The sequence below is a fragment of the Oryctolagus cuniculus genome, chromosome 1 (assembly GCF_964237555.1).
Source record: "Oryctolagus cuniculus chromosome 1, mOryCun1.1, whole genome shotgun sequence".
Lineage (NCBI taxonomy): Eukaryota > Metazoa > Chordata > Mammalia > Lagomorpha > Leporidae > Oryctolagus > Oryctolagus cuniculus.
The window spans coordinates 238,181,138-238,200,292 of record NC_091432.1 but is presented as its reverse complement, the minus strand read 5'-3'; the positions used below and the strand labels follow the sequence as shown (position 1 = coordinate 238,200,292).

The 19,155-nt window shown below is 51.3% G+C and overlaps 1 long non-coding RNA gene across 1 annotated transcript in view; it reads right to left on the bottom strand.

Moving 5' to 3' along the window:
• LOC138847610 (uncharacterized) overlaps positions 1–13,992 on the bottom strand; it is a 14,638-nt gene extending 646 nt beyond the window's left edge. Inside the window, exons 1-3 of the long non-coding RNA XR_011385496.1 lie at positions 13,451–13,992; positions 7,835–7,933; positions 1–763 (exon numbers count right to left, since the gene is read on the bottom strand). The exon at positions 1–763 is cut by the window's left edge and continues 646 nt beyond it. This is a non-coding gene — a long non-coding RNA (uncharacterized lncRNA). The remainder of the gene's footprint in view (positions 764–7,834; positions 7,934–13,450) is intronic.
• Between the last annotated feature and the right edge of the window lie 5,163 nt (positions 13,993–19,155).

Below are 19,155 nucleotides of genomic sequence, written 5' to 3'. Positions count from 1 at the left end.
TGTCTCTGTCTCTCTCTCTCTCAATGTCTAACTCTGCCTGCCAAAATAAAAATAAAAATACAATAAATAAAATTTTAAAAAAAGAATGAGTACACAGGGCCGGGAATCCTCCACCTGCGGCGCTGGCATCACATATGGGCACCGGGTTCTAGTCCCGGTTGGGGTGCCAGATTCTGTCCTGGTTGCTCCTCTTCCAGGCCAGCTCTCTGCTGTGGCCCGGGAGTCAGTGGAGGATGGCCCAAGTGCTTGGGCCCTGCACCCGCATGGGAGACCAGGAGGAAGCACCTAGCTCCTGGCTTTGGATCGGTGCAGTGCGCTGGCCCTAGTGGCCATTTGGGGGGTGAACCAATGGAAGGAATACTTTTTTCTCTGTCTCTGTCTCTCTCTCTCTCTCAATGTCTAACTCTGCCTGCCAAAATAAAAATAAAAATACAATAAATAAAATTTTAAAGAAAGAATGAGTACACAGGGCCGGGAATCCTCCACCTGCGGCGCTGACATCACATATGGGCACCGGGTTCTAGTCCCGGTTGGGGTGCCAGATTCTGTCCTGGTTGCTCCTCTTCCAGGCCAGCTCTCTGCTGTGGCCCGGGAGTCAGTGGAGGATGGCCCAAGTGCTTGGGCCCTGCACCCACATGGGAGACCAGGAGGAAGCACCCGGCTCCTGGCTTCAGATCGGCGCAGTGCCGGCTGTGGCGGCCGTTGGGCAAGTGAACCAATGGAAGGAAGACCTTTCTCTCTGTCTCTCTGTCACTGTCCAACTCTGTCAAATAAAAAAAAAAAAGAATGAGTACACTGAACCCCAAACTCCATAGCAATGAAGTGAATGTGACACTGGACACGAGGACAGGGCTGGATACATGGAACTGGACACAGCGTCCCCAGAAGACCAGGACAAGTGCAGCAGACTGACTGTCAAAGGGACAAAGACAACTCAGTGGAGAAAGGCACGTCTGCCCCACCACTGGAAGCCACATGAAAAGAAATGGACATAGATACACACTTTATAACATGGAAAAATTCATTCAAGCTGCTCCATGCACTTATATTCAATATGTGAAAACATAAAAATTCTAGAATAAAATGGACATGAATGTGTATTTCATGATAACTTTCCAGAGGCAAGCCTAAAAGCCAAGCCATGGGAGAAAATAGTTGATGACGCAGAGGTTGTTTGAATTAAAAATTTCTTTTGACGGCCGGCGCCACGGCTCACTAGGCTAATCTTCCGCCTTGCGGCGCTGGCACAACAGGTTCTAGTCCCGGTCGGGGCGCCGGATTCTGTCCCGGTTGCCCCTCTTCCAGGCCAGCTCTCTGCTGTGGCCCAGGAGTGCAGTGGAGGATGGCCCAAGTGCTTGGGCCCTGCACCCCATGGGAGACCAGGATAAGTACCTGGCTCCTGCCATCGGATCAGCACAGTGGGCCGGCCGGCCGCGGCCATTGGAGGGTGAACCAACGGCAAAGGAAGACCTTTCTCTCTGTCTCTCTCTCTCACTGTCCACTCTGCCTGTCAAAAAAAAAAAAATCTCTTTTGTGGGAGTGGATGTTGTGCGGCTCAGTGGGTTGAGCTGCCACTGAGCACCGAGAGGCAGCAGATGGCCCAAGTACCTGTATCCCTGCCACTCAAGTGGGAGACACGAATGAAGTTCCTGTTGCCGGCTTCACTGTTGCTCAGACCCAGCTACTGCAGGAGTGAACCCAGAGATGGAAAATATCTCTGCCCCTCTCATGATGTCAGTCTGCCATTCAAATAAATAAATCAACTTTTGAAAAATTCTATTCTGTGAAAGAAACTATAAAAGGAACAAACAAAAAATAAGCCACAGATTGGGAGACATCACTGGAAAAACACAAGCCTTAAGACAGACTTGTATCCAGGGCCTGCACTGTGGCACAGCAGGCTAGGCTTCCTGCCTGTGATGCCAGCAGCCCGTACGGACACTGGTGCAAGACCCAGCTGCTCCACTGCCAATCCAGCTCCCTGTGCCAGGGAAAGCAGAGGAAGGTGATCCAAGTCCTTTGGCCCCTGCACCCATGTAGGAGACCTGGAGGAAGCTCTGGGCTCCTGGCTTTGGCCTGGCTTGTGCTGGGCCAATGCAGCCATTTGGGGGAGTGACCCAGTGGATGGAAGATTTCTCTGTCTCTGTCTCTCCTCTCTCTGTAACTCTTTCAAATTAGAAAAATGTAAAGACTTGTATCCAGGTGGCATCTCTGCCCGCTACCCCACAGCGCAGGCCCGTGTGTCTCGAGATGGATAAAATCTCTGACATGCAACGACTGCGGGAGGACACAGAGCAGCAGCTCACTCACTGGGCGCCTGCACCCTAGCTCGCTGCTCTGGGGAGGAGTCTGGGAGTTTTCCAGAGTGAAGCATGGTCTCACCAGAGGGCCCAACACGCACCATCCTAAGATTTAGAAACAGGTTTGAAGAGGGATGTCCAGTTAACAGCAGACAATTACAGACAGCAGTTCTATTCATAATGGCCACATACTGGGAGCTGTCAAGGAGTCCTCCAAAACACGTGTGATGAGAGCACAGTGCATCCATGCAGGCGTCTGAGGACTGAACATGCAGATGGAGCTCTCTGCGCTGTCCCTCTCTCTCTTTTTTTTTTTTCTTTTTGACAGGCAGAGTGGATAGTGAGAGAGAGACAGAGAGAAAGGTCTTCCTTTTTGCCATTGGTTCACCCTCCAATGGCCACCACGGCTGGTGTGCCGCGGCTGGCACATCACGCTGATCCGAAGGCAGGAGCCAGGTGCTTCTCCTGGTCTCCCATGTGGGTGCAGGGCCCAAGCACTTGGGCCATCCTCCACTGCACTCCCGGGCCACAGCAGAGAGCTGGCCTGGAAGAGGGGCGACCGGGACTAGAACCTGGTGTGCCGGCGCCACGAGGCGGAGGATTAGCCTAGTGAGCCGCGGCACCAGCCCTTTTTTTTTTTTTTTTTTTTTTTTTGAAAGGTCTTCCTTCCATTGGTTCACTCCCCAAATGGCCGCTATGGCCGGCGCTGTGCTGATCCAAAGCCAGGAGCCAGGTAGCTTCCTCCTGGTCTCCCATGCGGGTGCAGGGCCCAAGCACTTGGGCCATCCTCCACCGCCCTCCCGGACCACAGCAGAGAGCTGGACTGGAAGAGGAACAACCGGGACTAGAACCTGGCACCCATATGGGATGCCGGCACCACAGAGGATTAACCAAGTGAGCCATGGTGCTGGCCCCCCCCTCTGACTCTCAAATAGGCAAATTTTGAACAAGCATCAAGCACCACCCAAGCTTCCCTCCCAAAGTTCACTGTTTGGGGGAGTGTGGCATTGTTCAAAGTGGGTGGGAAAAAGCAGCAGCGGGACATTCACCCTTTAGGAAGCTTCGCTGAACAGAACTCATTAGGACTAAATCCCCTGACCTGTCACTGCCTGGTGGAACCGACCCTTTCACTCCGACCCCATGAGCATTTCTTGTATTGCTTCCTCCAATCAGGGTACTGTCAAGTGAATTGTTCATACAGGCATTTTGCTGGCAAGGTCTCCGTGGCCCTCAGGGAACACTGTCCTAGATTGAGGATAAAGCTCTGTAACTCACTGTGCTACCCATCAAAGAATCCACAGGGGCCCCTCCTGGGGAGGTCTGGCAATGGAGGGCATGAGCCCAGGGTCCCCACAAAAGCTCAGGCAGCACCCCGGCTCTGCGGAGGCCTGTGAGTCGCCCCCATCACACCTAACGAGTGCCATGTACACACCAAGAAAATGGAACGCAGAGGCAGAACTTCGGTCCTTCCCAGGTGCAGCAGAGCTTTCTCCTCTCCAGAGCTCACTTCTGCCGCCACATGTGTGCGGGCTTTCCCACACTAGTGACTCCTCTGACTCTGGATACCAAGCAGTTCACTCGTCCTTTTTTATATATATGTAGCACTTTCTTATGCTTATGTGCATCACATCCCTGTCTGTTTCTATTTTGTACTTAAGGAATACAAATTTCATGCATTTCATAAGTACAAATTTAGGAACACAGTAACTCTTCCCTCCCTCCCTACACTCCCACCCTTCTTCCTCCTCCAAGTCCTGTTCTCATTTTTATTTTTACTGAGATCTATTCTCAATTAACTGTATGCACGTAAGATTAACCCCACACTAAGAGTTCAACAAACAGCATGGTGGGGGGGACTGTTCGTCAATCAAGACGAGGGCTGCTCAAAATCACCATGTCTCAAAGTGTCATTTCTATAGATTCTCTTTAAAGTGCTCTATTAGTTTCCACATATCTGGGAGAACATACGCTATTTGCCTTTTGGGGCTGGCTTATTTCACTAAGTATGTTTTCCAGTTGCATCCATTTTGTTGCAAATGACAGGATTTCATTTTTTAAACCACTGTGTAGTATTCCATGGTATATATATGTCACATTTTCTTTATCCAGTCTTCAGTTGATGGACATGTGGGTTGATTCCGTATCTTAGCGATTGTGAATTGAGCTGTGATAAACATGGGGGTACAGACAACTCTTTCACATGCTGACTTCTTTTGGACCAGGAATTGGGCCCCATCAATGACACCCTTTGATGGAGAGGTATGGGCTGTGTTATCTCTTTCACCCTGACTGGGGTAATTATACAGCGTTGCTGGAAGTTCCTCGCCACAGTTGAAATCTCCGTTCATTCACTGGGGTATCTGACTTAATGCAGACTTTACTGGGTGCTTTTCCTCCTCTGTATCCACTTCTTTTCCAACTGGTTCCTCTCTTCTTCAATAAAGTGCTTGCACTCAAGCCCTTGGCTGAGCGCCTGCTTCTGTGAAACCCGAAACCAACAGAGGTGACAAAGACAAAAGGAATGAGGGGCAGCAGAAGGACTAATTACCAGGACAAGTAGGACTGCAAATTACATAACAGTCAAAATTTGTTAGCAAGGATACTTCATGTGACTTCAATGCACTCTGATTCCATGCAGCTTCATCCAGTTGTATTCACTGTACTCTGCATACAAACTGGAGGGGGGCAGATCAGGGGAATAGACAGTGTGATGAGCATACTGATATTGGCATACTATATATTGGTAAATAACCTGTTGAAAACAAGGGCAAAAGAGTACAGCTCAAGTTACTTAATTCTAGGGAAAACTCTAAATGTTATTTTGGAGGTGGGTGTTAGGCGCAGTGGCTAAGAAATCAGATCTCATATCAGAGGTCTGTTTGAGTCCCAGCTCCACTCCAGCTCCTGTTTCCCCTCATGCAGCCAGGGAGGCAGCAGGTGGCAGTTCAAGTTGTTGAGTCGCTGTCTCCCACATGGGAGACCTGGATCGAATTCTGGGCTTCTGCCTTTGGTCTGGCCTAAAAGATATTTGTACACCCACAGAAGTAACATAAACAATAGCCAAAAAGGTACAAGCAACCCAAGTGTCCACTACAGATGAGTGGCTAACACAAAGTGTGGTCTATACATGCAGTGGAATATTAATCAGCTTTTTATAAAGGAGAGTACTTCTGACCCACGCTACAGCACGCGTGAGTAAACCAAATGCACACACACAATGAAACACTATCCATCTCTTACAAAGAAAGGCAATTCTGACCTGTGCTGCAACATGGATGTGCTCTGAGGATCTTATGCTGAGTGAAATACGCCAGGCCTTAAAAGGCAAATATTCTACGACCCCACCAGTATGTGGCATGTGGGGTATTCAGATTTACAGCAGCATACACTAAGAAGCCATTGCCAGAGGCTGGAGGAAGGGATTAACAGGAAACATTGCTTAACAGAGACAGTTTCAATTTGAGTAGGTGAAAAAGTTGCAGCACTGAATGGTGGTGATGCTCTTAATGCCAAGTCCACAGAAATGCAGACTTCAAAAGTTTGAATGGTAAATTTTATGTTATTTTTATTTTAAAATTTGAAATAGCATAAAGTAATGGAGAAAATGGGACTTACACTTTAAGATAACTTATCTATATACATATTTATTTGATAGGCAAGGAAATAGACAGAAAGCTTGTTTTCATTGTTTTACTTCTCAAATGTCTGCAACAGTCAGTGCCTGGCAGGCCAAATTTGGGAACTGGGAATCCAACCCACGTTTCCCACATGGATCTCAAGGGTTGATATTAAAATAAACATATTCAACATCCTTGTTCACACTGTAAGCTGAAAATCCTAGAACTACACACGTGTGTGTGTGTGTGTGTGTGTGTGTGTGGGCTCGTCTACCCTACAGAGAAAACCAATCTTTGTTTTTAGCTTGAGATATAAAGTGACGATAGGGATGTGTGTGTGCCCTAGGTCCCTTAGCCAGCTACTAGGGGTGGACACCCTACCTCGTCACACAAGGACTTTTGGATAAAGGTCACTTTTGTTCAGAATGATTTTTAAGGGACCTTGGAGAGACTTTGGGTTCTCATCCAGTAGGGGACGCTCTGCTTAGCGTTTCAAGGTGTGAGCCCAAGTATCTGGAATTCTCCAGCATCTGTCTTGGGTACTGAAGTCCTATGTGAGATGTACCTGCTTCTTTCTGTGTCTATTGCTTTTGACTACATTTTATTGTATGAAAACTATCCTATAAGATGCTGTTGTGTAGAGAGATTTTATTTATTTTTCCCAAATCTGACTCTGCAAATCTTGCAGCCACACATTTATGTGATGCCTTAATGTTACAGGGTGGCAGAGACCCGAGAACTTGGGCCATCACCTGCCACGGCCCAGCTCTGAGTGAGTGAGAGAGAGAGAAAGAGAGAGAGAGAGGCAGAGAGTGATCTTTCCAGTGGTTTCCAGTGGTTCGCTCCCCAAATGCTTGCTGGGCCAGGTCAAAGCCAGGATCTGAAAACCCAGTCCACATCTCCCATATGAGTGGCAAGGACCCAACTACTTGAGCCACCACTTGTTGCCTCCCAGGATCTGGACAGCAGGAAGCTAGAATCAGGAGTGGAGCCAGGACATGAGCCAAAACATTCCAGATGGGTGGGATGCAGGCATCCTAACCCAGCATCTTAGCTGCTAGGCCAGTTTCCTGCCCCTCTATATTTTTTAAAGATAGATTTATTTATTTATTTATTTATTTATTTATTTATTTATATGAGAGGTAGAGCTACAGACAGAAAGAGGAAGAGACAGAAAAGTCTTCCATCCATTGGTTCATTCTCCAAATGGGTGCAACAGCAAGAACTGTGCCGATCCGAAGCCAGGAGCCAGGAGCTTCTTTCAGGTCTCCCATGTGTGTGCAGGGGCCCAAACACTCGGGCCATCATCAAGGAGCTGGATGGCAAGTGGAGCAGCTGGGACTCATATGAGATGCCGGCACTGCAGCCAGCAGCATTACCAACTACGCCACAGCACCAGCTCCCCTCTATATTATTGAAAGTAATAAGAAATGGTTGTATTCTTCTGGATAATAACTTGGCATTATTCCTAAGTGATCTAATTCAAATTACTGACAATCTGGGTTGGATACCACTTCATCTTGTTAGTTCTCCTGTTGGCAGAAGTTCAGCAGCATGCCTGGGCTTTGCTCACCAGAGCCAGTGCTGAGCTGCCGGGAACAGGAGCGTCTCCAGACAACACTAGCTGTCCCGCAGGGCACAAATGGCTGCTGGTGGGAAGCTGCAGGAGGCACCAGATGCCACAGGTGCTAGGGTTGAAGCTACTGCTTTCAAACACGCGGGATCACAGGACAGACAACAGTCCAGGGAGAATGAAACACCACAGAGTTATCTGAGCCGTCATGTGCACGCATGTGGTCTGCACTGGCAACAGTAAAAGTTAATTGTGCAGAGAGAAAGAAAAGTCTCTGCATAGAGAGCGGAGACCTGGACGAGCTGATGGCTGGCTGACCGCACCCATCAGCCGTCCACACTCACCTGTGGGAACCTCAAGGGCCCTCATGTTCCTCTGTGAAAATCCTCAACACTCTTCTTGGCTCTATACCATCAGTCATCTGTTTGCACCGGTGGTTAATTCTGTGTTGACAGAGTAATTCCGTTATCAGTGATCAGCCCTTAAAACCCTCCCGAGCTTCAGGCCCCGCACTGGGAACTTGCACCATCACTTGCCGTTCTTTTCTTTTTAAAGTAAACTCCACCAACTGCATCTTCAAAGGTGAGCATTTATTTATAGCAGTGGACAACTTTACACCCTGATGGAGCCCCCTAATACTATACCCAACAAGGTTACATTATGGGAATACCGGAAAGTTTTCCTTTAATATGCTTCATAACTATAAGAAATAAAAAAAAATCTGGAGCTAGAAAAGTAGGAGACAAAAAGTAAAAATGATTAAAATCAAAATACACATTAAGTTGTTATGCTAAGGACCCATCGACATAAAATTTTGAAGGGCAAGACACAAATAATACAAGTACATGTAAAGGAATTTTCAGGATTGCTAAAGTAGTATTCAAGTGCTCCACACGCGTGCAAGACAGGAGGCCTCGGCTGCTGGGACACTTTACAAACACAACGGCTCCACCTCAAATCCCACCCCACGGCTGCTCTGCGTGCACATCACACACTCCCCATCACTTCTGACCAATATCTGAACAAGCACAGCTCACAGCTGAACTGGGAAAGTCAGGTATTATGGAGCCCTGTACCTCTGACGCGGTGCCCGGGGAGCAGTATTTCTGTTACTGTCACCCTGCAGGACCCAGGTTTGCAGGTGGTTTGCCACGATCTGTCACTGAAGACTGCGGGACAACCCCGCCTGCCGAGCTGCGTGCCTGACGCGGGGACCGCATGGCGCAGCCTGGGTCTGCCTGCAGTCCCCAACTCGCTGTGTGAGATGCCACGCAATGGAAGAAGGGAAAACAGCACCCAAAGAGATTTCCCCGGGGGGTCTACAGCACGTGTACCTGCCCCAGAAAGTGCAGTTTCAACACTTGTAAACCATGAACCGAGAAGAAAAGTGGTGTATTCGCCACCAAGAACCGCCAAGTGGGCAGCAGTGACGCAGGCATACCCAGCAGTGTCTAACAAGGGTTCCAACACCGCCCCAGGAATCCGCGTTCTTCCTCCACGGAGAGAGCCTGGGCGCGCACTGTCCCCGCGGAGGACCCGGCGCCAGTCAGGGTCGGAGAAGCGCCAAGTCCCGTGGGGCACCCACGTCCTTCTACCTGCAGCCCGCGGGGCACCCGCATCCCTCCACCTGCAGTCCGAGGGGCACCCATGCTCCCTCCACCTGCAGCCTGCGGGGCACCCGCATCCCTCCACCTGCAGCCTGCGGGGCATGCCCTTCGAGCCAGGACCAGCCCGAGCCTTTGCCCTCACCTGAGAGCAGGGTCCGGGGTGTGGGGTGCCAGGGCCATGCAGGCTGTGTGCCAGCCCCAAGATAGCGACTTAGGGCTACATTTGTTTGAAAGGTAGCATTACAGAGAGGCAGAGGCAGAGAGAGAGAGAGAGAGAGAATATCTCACATCCTCTGGCTCACTCTCCAGATGGCCACAACAGCTGGAGCTGGGCTGATCTGAAGCCAGGAGCCAGGAGCTTCTTCCGGGTCTCCCACAAGGGTGCAGGGGCCCAAGGACTTGGGCCATTTTCTACTGCTTTCCCAGGCCATAGCAGAGAGGTGGATGGGAAGAGCAGCAGCTGGGACTGGAACTGGGCCTATATGGATGGTGGTGCCACAGCCAGAGGATTAACCAACTGCGCCACAGCACTGGCCCAATCAATAGCCTTTGTATACACAGAATATGCCATGGGTGAGAAAGAACTTCTAAGATCATTCTAAGACCCATTCACAACAGCTACAAAAAAAAAAAAAAAAAAAAAAAAAAAAAAAAAAACTTGGAATAAATTTAACCAAGGATGTCAAATATCTCTATGATGAAAATTACAAAACACTAAAGAAAGAAATAGAAGACATTTAAAAATGGAAAAACCTACCATGTTTCTGGATTGGGGGAATCAACATCATCTCAATGTCCAAACTACCAAAAGCAATTTACAGAATCGATGTGATCAAACTCAAAACACCAAAAGCATTCTTCTCAGACCTAGCAAAAATTATATGAAATTCATATGGAAACACAGGAGACCCCGCATAGCCAGAGCAATCTTATACAACAAAAACAAACCAAAAAAAGCATCACATTCCAGATTTCAAGAAATACTACAGGGTTGTTATAATCAAAACAGCCTGGTACTGCCGAAAAAGCAGACATATAGACCAATGGAACAGAACAGAAACTCCAGAAATCAATCCACACACCTACAACCAACTTAGCTTTGACAAAGGAGGTAAAAACAATCCCTGGAGCAAGGTCAGTCTCTTCAACAAATGGTGCTGGGAAAACGAGATTTACTCATGCAGAAGTATGAAGCAAGACCCCTACCTTACACCTTACACAAAAATCCACTCAAAATGGATTAAGACCTAAATCTACAACCCAATACCATCAAACTAAAAAGAACATTGGGGAAATCCTACAAAACACTGGCATTGGAAAAGACTTCTTGGAAAGGACCCCAGAAGCACAGGCCATCAAAATAAAAAATGACAAATAGGATTACATCAAGCTAAGAAGCTTCTGCACTGCAAAACAAACACCCAGCCAAGTAAAGACAATAGAATGGCAGAAAATATTTGTAATCTATGCAACTGATAATGGGTTAACATCCAGAATCTATAAAGAGCTCAAGAAATTCAACAACAACAAAACAAACAACCCAGCTAAGAAATGGGCAAAGGACTTGAACAGGTATTTTTGAGAGGAAATTCAAATGGCCCACAGATACTTAAAATGCTCAGAATCACTAGCCATCAGGGAAATGCAAATCAAAACCACAATAAGGGGGCCGGTGCTGTGGTGTTATGGTCTAACCCTCTGCCTGCAGCACTGGCATCCCATATGCATGCTGGTTCTAGTCCCAATCCAGCTGTCTCTCTGGCCTGGGAAAGCAGTGAAAGATGGCCCGAGTGCTTGGGCTCCTGGCTTCTGATTGGCCCAGCTCCAGCCATTATGGCCATTTGGAGAGTGAACGAGTGGATGAAAGACCTCTGTCTCCACCTCTCTCTCTAACTCTCCCTCTCAAATAAATAAAAGATGTTATTTAAAAAAAAGGCACACAATGAGGTTTCACCTCACACCAGTTAGAATATCTCTCATAGAAATCAACAAACAACAAATGCTGGTGATGATACGGGGACAAAGGTGTCCTCATCCACTGCTGGCTGGACTGTAGACTGGTGCAGCCACTGTGGAGAGTGTGGAGATAGCTCAGAAATCTGAACAGAGACCTCCACATGACCCATTCCAGTCCTGGCACTTACCCAGGCCAAAAGAAAGATATGAAAGATTTATCTGCACCCCATGTCCATTGCAGTTCAATTCACAATAGCTAAGATACAGAATCAACCCACATGTCCATCAGCTGATGACTACTACTCAGCTGTCAAAAAACGAAATCCTATCTTTTGCAACTAAATGGATGCAACTGGAAACCATTATCCTTAGTGGTATCAGTCAGTCCCAAAACGACAGATATCATGTTTTCCCTGCTCTGGGTAACTTATAGACTACCCAAAATGTAATGTATTGGAGTGAAATGGACATTGGCATTCAATGATTGTTTACAGCCCTTGTCTTTTTTGTTGAGGAAGTGTTTTTTTTTTTTCATACTATTTGTTGAACTCTTTTACTTAGTGTTGGCTTAACTTTATGATCCTTAGGAATTTACTGAAAGTAAATCTTTATAAAAATTAAAAGTGGGGGGTGCAGTGCTTTGGCATAGTGGGTAAAGCTGCCGCCTGCTGTGCCAGCAGCCCATATGGGCGCCAGTTCGAGTCCCGACTGCTCCACTTCTGATCTAGCTCTCTGCTATGGCCTGGGAAAGCAGTGGAAGATGCCCCAAGAGCTTGGGCCCCTGCACCCATGTGGGAGACCCAGAAGCTCCTGGCTCCTGGCTTCAGATTGGTGCAGCTCTGGCCATTGTGGCCATCTGGGAAGTGAACCAGCGGATGGAAGGCCCCCCCTCCACCTCTGCCTCCTTGTAACTCTGCCTTTTCAAATAAATAAATAAAGCTTAAAAATTAAGAGTGGGAATGGGGGGAGGAGGAGGATGAAGAGGGTTGGAGCATTGGTAGGTTGGGAAGTATTACTTTGTTCCTAAAATGTATGTAGGAACTATATGAAACTTGCATCACTTCCAGTATCCCATAGATGGACGGGTTGGCTTCCCGAAATAAGTTCCTGCCTCCCTCCTGATGTCACTTCCTGCATTCCATAGATGGACAGGCCTGCTTCCCTCAGTAAGTGCCCACCTCCCTGTGACACCACTTCCGGCCCTCACACAGCCCTGGCCAGGCCTTAAGGCCTGCCTGATGATCATGAACTCTGAGACCCAGCTCTTATCCATTCCTATTGACTTTAAGTAGGTTTTGAAAACAAAATAGAGCTGAGAGTTAACAGCTAACCAGGCCATTCCTCCCCTCATTGGACAGGTCCTTCCCAGAGGACTTCAAGGACCTCTGTGCTTAGGTGTGGAATCTTTCCAGAATGTGACTGGTTTGAGCCTGAGCCCCTCCCCCACCCGACTCTGGTCTTGTGGATGCAGGAGCATCCTCAGCTGCGCTGAATGCAGCTACGAGGCACCCAGTGTTTGAAACCCAGCTTGTCCTCTGGTTAAGTTAATTCTTGAGGGCTTGTCCTCAGCTTCTGCAATCAGAATAGGTGAGCACCTCTGCCATCAGACCAAGTGACTGCCTCTGCCATCAGATGATGACCTGCGACCCAGAACACTTAGTTTTGCCTGCAGTCCGTCTCGGCCTACATTGAAAATGGTGGTGGAGGTCCCACATCACTGGCCCTCACTTGTCCCCTCACATGTACATCACCTGTCCCTCACCTGACCCTCACCCCTGGTAGATTGCACAAGACCCCCGGGGGGCGACTTTCAGGTCCCTCCTTGCACGTGGATAAAGTTTGCGCACACACACAAAATAAAGCAATAAAAGTCACTGCGAGCAAACATTTTGCAAATTGCAGCTTCGCTGCAAATGCACAGGGTTGAAGCCGGGCAGCTGCTTTGCAAAGAGACTTTTGTGGCACAAGGCGGGGATCTGAGCCACCTCTGTGCGAAGGGACATTGCTGCAAACTCATTGGCTGTGTCTCCAGAACGCATCAGGGACGCAGCTCCCAGAATGCACCAGGAGTCCCTTCCCATGAACCCTTAATCCGTGTCAGGTCAGTGTCTGCTCCCTTCCCATGAGCCCCTGCTCCGTGACAGCTGTCCATCACGGGGCACTCGGGGGACAAAGGAAAGCCAAAGTGCCTCTTTAGAGGAATTAACAACCTCTAGGTTGTCCAGAGTACCACAACTTCCGGTGGAGCTCTCCCACAGCCACGCCCACCCTGGAGGCCCCTCCCTCACCCACCAAGGGGGTGCAGGAGTCTTCAAAGCTGTTCTATTGGGCAGAAAATGCTTCTCGCTGATGCCACGCCCACTCACAAGGCCACACCCACCTACACGACACGCCTACCCTCACAGGTCACGCCCATGCTCCATGGACATCACCCCCACTCCGCTCGCTGCGGCCGCGGGGTCCGGCCGGGCCTCGCTCAGCCCGCGCGGGAACAGCTCCTCCATCTTCATCAGCAGCACGGGCTGCAGCACCACCGCCGCGGTTCTCTCCTCGGAACACAAAAGGCGGCCCGGTTTCCGGCAGGTTGAAAATGGGTGCGCCGGAAACGAAGCTGCCCCGCACGGGCGGCTCTCGGCGCGCGTGTGACGTCATCAAGGCAGCGACTGCCGTACCATTTTTTCTCTCTTCCTGGGCCCTCCAGGCGTTACTGGAGGCTGAGGGGAGGGCTCCGGAGGCTGGGCTGGCGACCGGCACCTCCGTGGTCACGGTTTTTTGGGGTACCTGAGGGGTCTTGAGGGGCCGCCGCGAAGGGGCGAGCACGCGCAGTAGGTCCAGGCATGGTTGGCGCCAGGGGCAGGAGGCACGATTGTGGGGTGGCTCACGCGCAGAGCAATGTGCGGCTCGGAAGACTGCCCGGCGGCGCATGCGCGTTGCGTGCCGGCCGAGGATGAGCGACAGCAGGGGAGCGGGATAGGAGTGAGCATGCGCAGTGGGCAGCAAGGCAGGCGGTGGGAGGGCTTTAGGTGGAGCATGCGCAATGCGGGCCTTCTGGAAGCGCACGGGATAGGTGGTGCATGCGCAGTAGTAGTTTTTTATTTTATTATTATTATTTTTGAAGCGGGGTGCACTAAAGGGCCTGGCCAAGCAGTGAGTGAGAAGGGGACCTGCTGGGAGGCGTGGCTTCGCCTATCTGACATTCCAGTGTTCCTACCCTTCGCCCAGCTTTGAATGGAGGGATGGGCGCAGGCGCTCCATCCGGGTCCCCACGCAGGTGTAGCAGGTGCACAAGGCCCCGAGCCGTCCCCTCCGCCGCTCGCTTTGATGTCCGGGCTGACAGCCGTCAGCGGCGCTGGCGGAGGCCGCCTGCTGGGTCCCCGCCTTGATCTGAGCAAGGGAAAAAGATAAAACAAATTGGTCCTGGCAGGCGAGTCCCCCAGGAGCGCGCGCGGATTTTGGTGCCGGCGGGCGCCGAATTTGCGCCTCCGCGCGCCACGTTCTGCCGCCCGCGCGCTTCCAGGTTTTTTGTTATTTTATTTTGGGGGGGCCTGGGAGTTCTGGCATCTTTCATAGCCTACGACGCGGCAGAAATAGAGGAAAGAAATACAAATATTTTTTAAAAATCTGCACGAGGTCTGTTCGATCAGGGATTTCACTGCGGGTTCCTGGGAGGAGAAACAGAGAGACTGCGCACGAGAAGGCGGGGCCGTGGGGAGGGGAGGGGCTACTCAAGAGGCGTGGGTCTGTATTTGCATACAGTTTGGTACAATTTTGGACACAGTATTTGCATATAATTCGAACTCTGAGACAGTATAGTCTGCAGTTTTGCGTGCAGTTTGATTTTTTTAAATGCATTTTTTGGAAGGAATTTGATTTTCGCACACACAGCTCGTGTCCAGCTGCTGTGGGCAGACAGGGAGTGGACAGAGGTGACCACAGCGGCCATTGAGTCTCCAGCGGCTGGGAGTGGACAGAGGTAGCTCACATCTCCCAAATAAACTAAAATAAAATGGAATATCATAGAATAAAATGAATTAAAGTGAAATAAATGAAGACAAAAAATTAAAAATTGAAGTTACAATAATAAAATTGAAATACATGCAATAAATGAAGTAAAAATCATAATCAGTTAAAATATATAAATAAGTAAAATAAATGAAATAAAATGATATGAAATTTAGATATAGAAATAAAATCATATAAATAGAAAGAAATAGAAATATATAGAAAAAGAAATATAAATAAAAACACAAGAAAAAGATAATATAAATCAATAAAATTTATGCAAATAAGATAATAAAATGAAATAAATAAACACAATGAAGTGATGGGCGCCTGTCAGAGGTGATTGACACGCCATCCACCAGGACTGTCACAGGTGCCCCTGCCGGGAATGGAGGGGCGGGGCATGCAGGGGGCCCCCCATCCCCCAGCACTGTCACTCAGAGTGAGTTTGGGGCGGGATCGGGTCGGGAAGCCACCCTTACTGTGTACCGGCTTTGCTTGCTCATGGGAGGGTGTCCTGTGCGTGCCCCTGTGCTGTGGGCGCAGGTCAGGGCTCAGGGCCTCGTGGGACTTGATCCCACCTGAGCAACAGGCCAGGAGCGCACGCGTGTGTGTTGAGAGACATCCAGGTGCTGCAGCCAGGTTTCTTCAAATAGAACTGAGAGAGTGAGCCAGGGTCTCAGACTCAGGGCTTAGTGATTGACAGGCACACTCAGTGACAGACAGGTGCACGTGTGTCTGGGATTAGCAGGTGTTCACTGAGTGACTGACAGGTGCATGCCCGGTGATTGGCAGGTGCTGGTGGGTCTGGGGCAAGGCAGGTGCACACTTAGTGACTGACAGGTCCATCAAGACCCAGGTCCATACAGAACCATCCCAGTGGCTCCTCCAGGTGTCCCTGAACCTGCGCTGCCCCTCCTCCACCACATAAACCAAGATCCCAGGGATGACATCATCACCTGTTGTCCCCACGTGCCCTTCCCTCTCTAAATCACCTCCTCCAAGATGGCAGCCTTCCATGTCGTCACCTCCTTCAAGGTGGTGGCTTCTATGTCTCTTCCCTCCCCCGTGTACCTGCCAATCACCTCCAAGATGGCAGCTCCCATGTCTGTTCCCTCCCCAGTGCGCCTGCCAATCAACACACATTCCAGGGTCATCAGCAAGCTGGGATGGGCATGGCTCCAGATGCTCTGAGCCTGCAGTAAGCCCGAACTAGCTTGAATGGGTGGGGCTAGGGCTGCGATGGGCGGAGCTCCTGGGGCTGGCTGGGGGTGGGTTTGCACATGTGGGGAATATTATACAGTCAGGAACAAGGAGTGAGGCACCCCTGGGCTGGTTGCACGGAGTTTGTGCAAAGAATCTCAGCTCGGAGCTGGGATTTGTGCAAAGCAACTGACATCATTTTGCAATTTGTGCAAAGCAGCTCAGCTACCGTTCGCACAAACATACCCTCTTAACAAAACAAAGCCCCCATATAAACCCCAAATAATCAGCTCTCCCCACAGCCCGAGCGGCCCCGCCCCCACCAGCACGTCCATCATCCATCAACAACAGCACCTGTCAGCTCCTCTGGAGTCTTCTGCTCCTGACCGCACTGGGGAGGACCCGGATGCAGCTCCCGGCTCCTGCACACCTGGCAGACCCGGATGGAGCTCCTGGGGGTGGCTCAGGGCCTTGTGCACCGGCTGCACCCACGTGGGAGACCGGATGCAGCATCCAATGATCGCCCCGCCGTCTCGTGCAGGTGATTCGGAGCTTTTGATTGACGTGTGCAAAGCAGCCCGGAGCCCGAGAGCAGCTCCCCCGCCGTGAGCAGCGCCGAGCGGTTCTTTGATTTCTGCGCTGGAGCAGCTGCTCGCGGCCTTTGTGCTGCTGATGGAAACACGTGTCGGCGCCCCTGGGCCGCTCAGAAAGACGCGGCCCCGCCGCAGAAAGACAAGCTGAGGACTGACAGCTGGGCCGGGCGGGAGCGCCATCCGGGTCTCCCAGGTGTGCACAACCGGAGAGCTGCAGCCAGGAGCCAGGGTCTCCATCCGGGTCTCCATGTGGGTGCACAGGGCCCTGGGCCACCCCAAGGAGCTGCATCCGGTCTCCCAGGTGTGCAGGAGCAGGGAGCTGCAGCCAGGTCTCCATCCCGCGTCCTGCGAGCCCCCGGAAGCCACGTGGAACCGGGCGCGGGAGTGCTCGGTCCGGCATGGGCAGCAGCACGCGGCTCGCAGCCAGCCAAGGGCGAGCGCTGGGAGGCCAGGCACACGCAGACGCGTCCGCTGCGGGTTGAGGGGAGCGCTGCGTTTTGTCTGCAAGGTGCGAGGGGATTGTGGGGTGATCATGTGCTCCGTGGGCGGGGCTTCGTGGCAAAGGTTAGGTAGCCCCAGCTGTCCATCAGGGCCAGTGAGTCACGGGGGGAGGGGCGGAGGAACAGACGGCAGGGGGCGTTGCCAAAGGGTGATTGCTGATGGGTGGATGGATTCATAGATGATGGATGGGAGGAGGAACAAGGCAGACCCCAGAGCCAGGCTGGACCCTCAGGGCCCAGTCCCGGGGCGAGGCTGCTACGTCACCTGTCCCCACCCTCACGTGGCTCCTGGCTTCAGTCCCTGCTCCTGCACACCTGGGAGACCAGGCCGGAGCTCCTGGGGGTGGCTCAGGGTCTTCTGCACCTGCTGTACCTCCGGGGGGGGGGGCCGGATGGAGCTCCTGGCTCCTGGCTTCAGTCCCTGCTCCTGCACACCTGGGAGACCAGGCCGGAGCTCCTGGGGGTGGCCAGGGTCTTCTGCACCTGCTGTACCTCCGGGGGGGGGGGGGCCGGATGGAGCTCCTGGCTCCTGGCTTCAGTCCCTGCTCCTGCACATCTGGGAGACCAGGCCGGAACTCCTGGGGGTGGCTCAGGGTCTTCTGCACCTGCTGTACCTCGGGGTGGGGGGGGGACCCGGATGGAGCTCCTGGCTCCTGGCTTCAGTCCCTGCTCCTGCACATCTGGGAGACCAGGCCGGAGCTCCTGGGGGTGGCTCAGGGTCTTCTGCACCTGCTGTACCTCGGGGTGGGGGGGGACCCGGATGGAGCTCCTGGCTCCTGACTGCAGCTCCCAGCGTTTGCAGCTCGCTGAGTTTTGAACAAATGCATCCAGGCCTGCTGAGATCTGCGAACAACCTCTGCCTGCCGCTCGCTGGCGTTTGGCGAGCATCCCCTCGGGCGGCGCGGCGGCGGGCGCTGGGGTCGCCCCGCGCTTGGGTTCCTTCGGCGTCCAGTGGCAGCGGAATTGCGTCCGCAGCTCGCGCAGGCTCAGCAGAGGTTTCTGGGGGCGGCGGCGAGAGCCGGGAAATACCCGCGGGGTGCTCCGGCGCGTGTCGGGGTTCCTGTTTTTTCCAAGACGGTGTCCGGACGCGGAGCACAATTTGTAACGTTTGGCTCCATGCACGGAGAAAAATTTTGCAAACACACGCAGCTCCCATGCAACCCGAAATAAGACGCAACCCCCTCCTCCCTGCCAAAATACCCGCCCCTGGCACAGACGGCAGAGAACCCGCGGGCGAGGCCGCGCGGGGCCGTTATTAAAAATTACAACGTCCCGGGTGCGGCCGTCACCGCATCAACAGCGGCGGACATGAAAAAAAAATCATCATAAAATCAATTAGCGCCGGGGCGGCCCCGGGAGCCTCCGGGCGCGGGCGGAGACCCCCGCGGGGTCCGGCACAGCTGCGCGCGCAGACGGGGGCATGAATGTTTCATGCGCGCGCCGGGACGTCAATCAAACCCCGCCGGGACACAGCTCCCGCGTCCCTGAGGCCGAGTCGCTCTAAGGACTTCCCGGGCGTGCACGAAAAACAAACCCAAAAAAACAAAAACAACAACAACAACAAAAAACAAAAACAAAAACAAAACCCACTGCAAAAAAAAACACGAAACACCCCCAAAAAAACTACAAAAAATAAAAAATCACAAAAAACCGCAAAAATCCCAAAAATCCACAGGAAAAAATCATTAAAAAAGGAGAAAAACACAAAATCCACCAAAAACCAAAAACCCATAAAAAAAAACACAAAAAAACCAATAACTTTTAAAGAAAAAGAATAATATTAATAATTTTGTAAGAAAACTAA